This window comes from Gossypium hirsutum, chromosome D13, assembly GCF_007990345.1.
Source record: "Gossypium hirsutum isolate 1008001.06 chromosome D13, Gossypium_hirsutum_v2.1, whole genome shotgun sequence".
Taxonomy (NCBI): Eukaryota; Viridiplantae; Streptophyta; class Magnoliopsida; order Malvales; family Malvaceae; genus Gossypium; species Gossypium hirsutum.
Genome location: NC_053449.1, coordinates 21515624 through 21521623, shown reverse-complemented (window position 1 = coordinate 21521623; position 6000 = coordinate 21515624).

Sequence of the window (6000 nt, the reverse complement as noted above, 5' to 3'; positions counted from 1 at the left end):
ATGTCCACATGGCTTGAGACACGACCGTGTGACCTTGTGCAGTTTGAAAATTTTATATTTTTCTGATTTAGTCTCGACTTGTTTCTAATGTGTTTTTAGGGCCTCGAGGGCTTGTATAAGTGACAATATGTATTTCATTGATATGTTTTGATATGATTGATGTTGTGAATTAAAATGTTTTAAATTTGGTTAGTTTTGAAATGTAAACTCCAGTAATGCACTGTAACCCTATTCTGACAACAGATACGGGTTAAGGGTGTTACAGTGTAAAATTTAACTAAAAATAATAATAATTTACTAAAATCCTTGTTATAATTATTGTAATTATAATTTAGGATTGAATATTATTATAAATACTGTAATTGTAATTTTATTTGCTCAAACATTATTATAATTATGGTAATTATAGTATTTGGTTAATTATTATGAGTTGATTCATATCAAAATATTAATGATTCTTGAATTAGGAAATATAAGGTTTTTGAGAAAATCTAAAATACCTGATATAAGGGATTTGTGAGGTCTAACAGCTGTCAAGTAAATTATTTCTCTGAAAAGTTTTTGAGAGTGCCTTCCATTCGTTGTCACACCGGGTGGATTACGTAGAGGACGAAATGTTTTCGTAGTGGCTTGGTATTGACATACAATTGTGTAGTTTACTTCTTCAATTTTTAGATGATTAAAGGTAATTGTTCATACCCTTTCACCTCGATTCGTTCCTTGCACATGGATTCCTAGATGTGATTGCCGGATTTAATTTTTTGCTACGCCATGGGGTGTACCGGTGATCCAACATGAGATAGGCCAATTAGCGAGCATGTCATTCCAATATTGGATGTTTTGAATTCAAGGATAGTTAGACCAACCGTAGAGGCTCAACAATTCAATTTGAAACTGGTAATGTTCCAAATGTTACAACTAGTAGGATAGTTCGGTGGACTTCCCACTGAAGACTCACAATTACATTTAAGAATCTTTCTAAAAGTATGTGATTCATTCAAACAACAGGGTGTTCCTGAAGACGCCTTGAGACTTAAGCTATTCTCGTATTCCTTAAGAGATCGTGCGAGAGCATGGCTAAATGCTTTACCGTCAGGGGTAGTGGCATCATGGAATGATCTTTGCCAGAGATTCTTGCTACAATATAACCCACATGTTATGAATTCCAAGTTGAGAAACGATATTATGTCTTTTTGGTAGATGGAGAACGATATGCTATATGAAGCTTGGGAATGATTTAAGGAGTTAATTCGAAAATGTTCGATGATGGATTCCAGCACTGGACTCAAGTGGATATGTTTTACAATAGGTTGAATGCGCATACAAGGATGGTAGTTGATGTGTCTGCCAATGGTACTTTGTTGGACAAAACCTATAATGAAGCATAAAAGATCTTGGAAAAGATTGCCAATAATAATTATCAGTATCCGACCACGAGAGTTGGGATGAGGAAGAGAGTTGCCGGTACCATTGAGCTTGATGCAATCACTTTGTTAGTAGCCCAAGTATCTTCTCTAGCTAATATGATTAAAACCATGAAAAATCCAATTGTAGTCCATGCGATGAAATCAAAAGAGTTGGCATGTGTTTATTGTTGGGAAAATCATGTGTTTGATGAATGCCCATCAAACCCATCATCAGTATAGTACATGGGTAATTCCAATCAAAATAGCAATCCATATGCCCACATCTACAATTCAGGGTGGAAGCAGCATCTGAATTTCAATTGGGGTAATCAAGGTGCGGGAAACTTAAACAATGCCGCAAGGCAAAATGACAACAATGCACCGCTTGGTTATATTCAACCTATGCCAAGGCAAAATAGCCAATATGGTCAGGCATCATCTTCTGTTTCCATTGAAGTTTTGTTAAAGGAATATATGGCTGAGAACGATGCTGTAATTTAGAGTCAGGCTACGCCTCTCCACGGTCTTGTAAATTAAGTGAGGCAAATAATGAATGCTCTAAATTCAAGGCCACACGGAGCATTGCCAAGTGATATCGAGAATTCAAGAACAAAAGGCATGGAGCATTACAAGGCAATTACCCTTAGAAGCGGGACTCAGTTGAGTGATTTTGTTCACGATGCCGTCGTATAAGAGGATAACTCGAATAACAATTAAAATAAATGTTGTGGTAGAATCAGATCATGCTGCCAACAGAAATGCCATAGCAAAACAATATTAGCAATCTGAAGGACGACTGTCTCTACCTTTTCCACAAACAATTTCATAATTCCAAACAAGATGCCCAGTTTAAATGATTTTTGGAGGTTTTGAAGCAACTCCATAGTAACATACCGTTAGTCAAAGCTTTGGAGCAAATGCCCAATTATGTGAAATTCCTGAAAGATATACTATCAAAGAAACACAGGTTGGGAAAATTGAGACTATTGCTCTCACTAAAGGGTGCACATTAATGTTGATGAACAAACTACCTCCAAAGTTGAAAGACCCAGGGAGTTTAACTATCCCATGTTCAATTGGAAATCATTATGTAGGAAAAAGCATTATGTGATCTAGGCACAAGTATAAGCCTAATGCCCATGTATATTTTCAGGAAGCTAGGAATTGGGAAAAAGATACCTACCACAGTAACGTTGCAATTGGCTGATTGATCTTACGCCTATCCAGAAGGTAAAATTGAAGATGTATTGGTAAGGGAGACTAAATTTATCTTTCATACAGATTTTCTCATTTTTGAATGTGAAGTTGACCATAATGTACCAATTATTCTTAGGAGACCATTTCTTGCTACTGGAAGGACCTTAATTGATGTACAGAAAAATGAGCTAACCATGAGAGTGAATGATCAGTAGGTTACTTTTAATGTGTTTAATGCATTAAAATGCGCAGATGAGAATGAGGAATGTCACACCATTGACTTGATAGAAATAGCAGTGGATGAATTCACAAAATTTTGCTACAATAATTCTGACAGTGAAGACAATTTGATGGAGCAAGGTGACACAGTAAGTTTTGAAGAGCTTGGTGAATTTATAGAAGCTGAGTAGATAATGGAAAGGCCAAGGAAGAAATTTGAATCCTTGGAATTACCAGAATGATCTTTTAAGCCTCCTTAACCATCTGTAGAGGAATCTCTAGTTCTAGAGTTTAAGCCTCTACCACAACATTTGAAATATGCATATTTAGGAAATAACAGTACTTTTCCAATTGTAATTTCATCCAAGCTAACACCGGAGCAAGAGGACAAGCTATTAGAAGTGTTACAACGATCTAAAAGAGCACTGGGTTGGACCCTTGTCGATATAAAGGGAATTAGCCCTAAATTTTTTATGCACAAAAATATATTGGAAGATTTACATAGCAAATCCATTGAACAATAGAGACAACTAAATCCAATTATGAAAGAAGTTGTCAAGAAAGAAATTATCTTGTGGCTTGTTGTTGGCATTATTTACCCAGTTTCCGATAGCCTGTGGGTAAGTCCTGTGTAATGTGTACCCAAGAAAGGGGGTGTCACAGTAGTAAGTAATGACAACAAAGATTTCATACTGACTCATACTGTTCCAAGATGGAGAGTGTGTATGAACTACCGCAGGCTTAAGAAGGCACCTAGGAAGGATCATTTCCCTTTGCCATTCATCGATCAAATGTTGGACAGATTTGATGGTAAGGCTTTTTATTGCTTCCTAGATGGTTATTCAGGATATAATCAAATTGCATAGCACCTAAAGATCAAGAGAACACAACTTTCACGTGTCCATAGGACACTTTTGCATTTTAGCAGATGCCATTCGGGTTATGCAATGCCCCGACAACTTTCCAGCGTTGCATGATGGTCATATTCTCGAATATGGTTGAAATTTTCCTTGATGTTTTTATGGATGACTTCTCTATGTTCAGAAATGATTTTGAAGATTTCTTAAGAAATTTAGAGATGGTTTTTTCCACTGGGAAGAAACAAATCTAGTATTAAACTGGGAGAAATGTTATTACATTCTATTATTATTATTTGTCATAGCATCTTTGTCACAACATATTTAGTTTCTTATTTCTTTGTTTACATTCTATTCGGATAATCACTCTTTTTATTTCCAATACATTTATGCTTTCACTTTTTCCATAGCATCTTATTCATCAGTCTTGCCATAGCATTAACTAGATTATAAGAAATTGACCACTTTTGTGCCTCAATTCGGTCCTCGTGGGAATGATACTCACTCATCAATTTATTACTTGAACTGACGTGTATACTTGCACAAAATCACATACCATTTTACATGCGACAAGCACATGACCGTGTGGCTCTTGAAACTTACTCTGATTTTTTTATTTTTGCCCATTTAAAGGATTAGGAGCATATAAATATGAATTTAAAGGATTAGAAGCATAAAATTCACAATTTAACCTCGAATAATCACCCTCAAATGCTTTAAGAATGAGGCTAAAATATGTTACTTTTGGCATTTATCAAATATCACCACACTTAAGGCGTTTGCTTGTCCTCAACCAGAATCCTTAATCCACAATCAAATTAACTTTTCTCAATTTGTCATTTTCATCAATAATGTTTCAAGATAATTCACAAATAATCATGTATTATAAATTCAACCAAAAGGACACTAAAGATTCAAGCAGTCCAAGCTAAAATTTTTAAAGCATAAAATATAGGTGTCTCCCATTATCTAAATAATTACCTTAAATTCAAAATCAACAAGAATTGACATCCTCATAAAGATTCACTCAAGCACTCGTAGTGTTTAAGGTTCAAGAAAAATGCACTCAACAGTCAAATGAGAAATGTCATTACCATATGCTTGCTTGAAAATCAAATCTCCACCACTAGAAATTGAGATGACACACCAATCAAGAGGTCTTTAAAAGGTTGTAATGGGGCTTAAGTTAAGGGTATGGAAAAGGTTAGAAAAGTCGGTAATAATCGAGATCGAGTTGATAAATTACCCAACTAGAAAAACAATCAGTTGTTGAATTATGAGGAATTACAAACTAATTATTCAAGCTAAATCAAATATTTTTTTCATTTTTTTTATTTTTGTATTGATTTTTTGATATTTTTTTAGAACAAAAATAAAATTCAGCAAGTAAAAAAAATGAAACTTAGTTAGCCAACTAACCAAATCAAATCTCAATAAAAAAGGAGTCAATGACAAGGATAATTTTACAACATACATATGGGTTACATGTTAATAAAAAATGAGTTAGAAGAAAAAATGTGTTAGGATCAAAGGGTTTTACTAACGTTTAATTCAATAAATAAGCTTTTTACAGGTGAAGTAGGTTAAACCCTAATTGCCTCTATCATCTTAGTATACTAAATCAATAATGTGGTCACAACATGCATAATCGAAGCAAGTTCTAAAACAACAAATCAAGTCAACATACTCAAAACCAAAATTAAACTGAGCACGAAAAATATATGCTCTATAGGCTCAAAAGCTCACAAAAAGTAATTGTTTTGATGTCAAACTTGAAAATTTAAAATTTCAAGATAATACTTCAATTTAGGGAGACAACCTAAAATAATAATTTTTGAAAAACAACTTATCATGCTTGACTCTTTCATGTCTTAAAGTATAAACTAACCAATGCACAAATATCCAAAAATTATTCCAAAACAAAATCAATAAAAACTCCAAATTTAAAAAAAAAAACTTTAATAGTGGTTGTGAGAAAATTACTTAAAAACAAACAACAATTCAAGGATTTTATCGCATAAAGATATAAACAACCTCTATACACTGAAGATATAAATTGTCCTCAATGTACAAACATATATAAGCATAGAATAAACATAATATCAAAAGAGGGAGAGAATTGAAATTGCCCTAAATTTAGATGAAATCACCAGAATAATGAAAACCGAAATTGTGGCAAATCTAAATGCAGTGCATGTTTCTGAGAGAACTAATAAGAGGATAAACACAAATAAATAAGAAGTTAAAGAGATTACAAACTTGAATGAAAACAACCATTAATATAATAAAAAAATAACATAGTTGAAAAGAAAAAGAAAAAT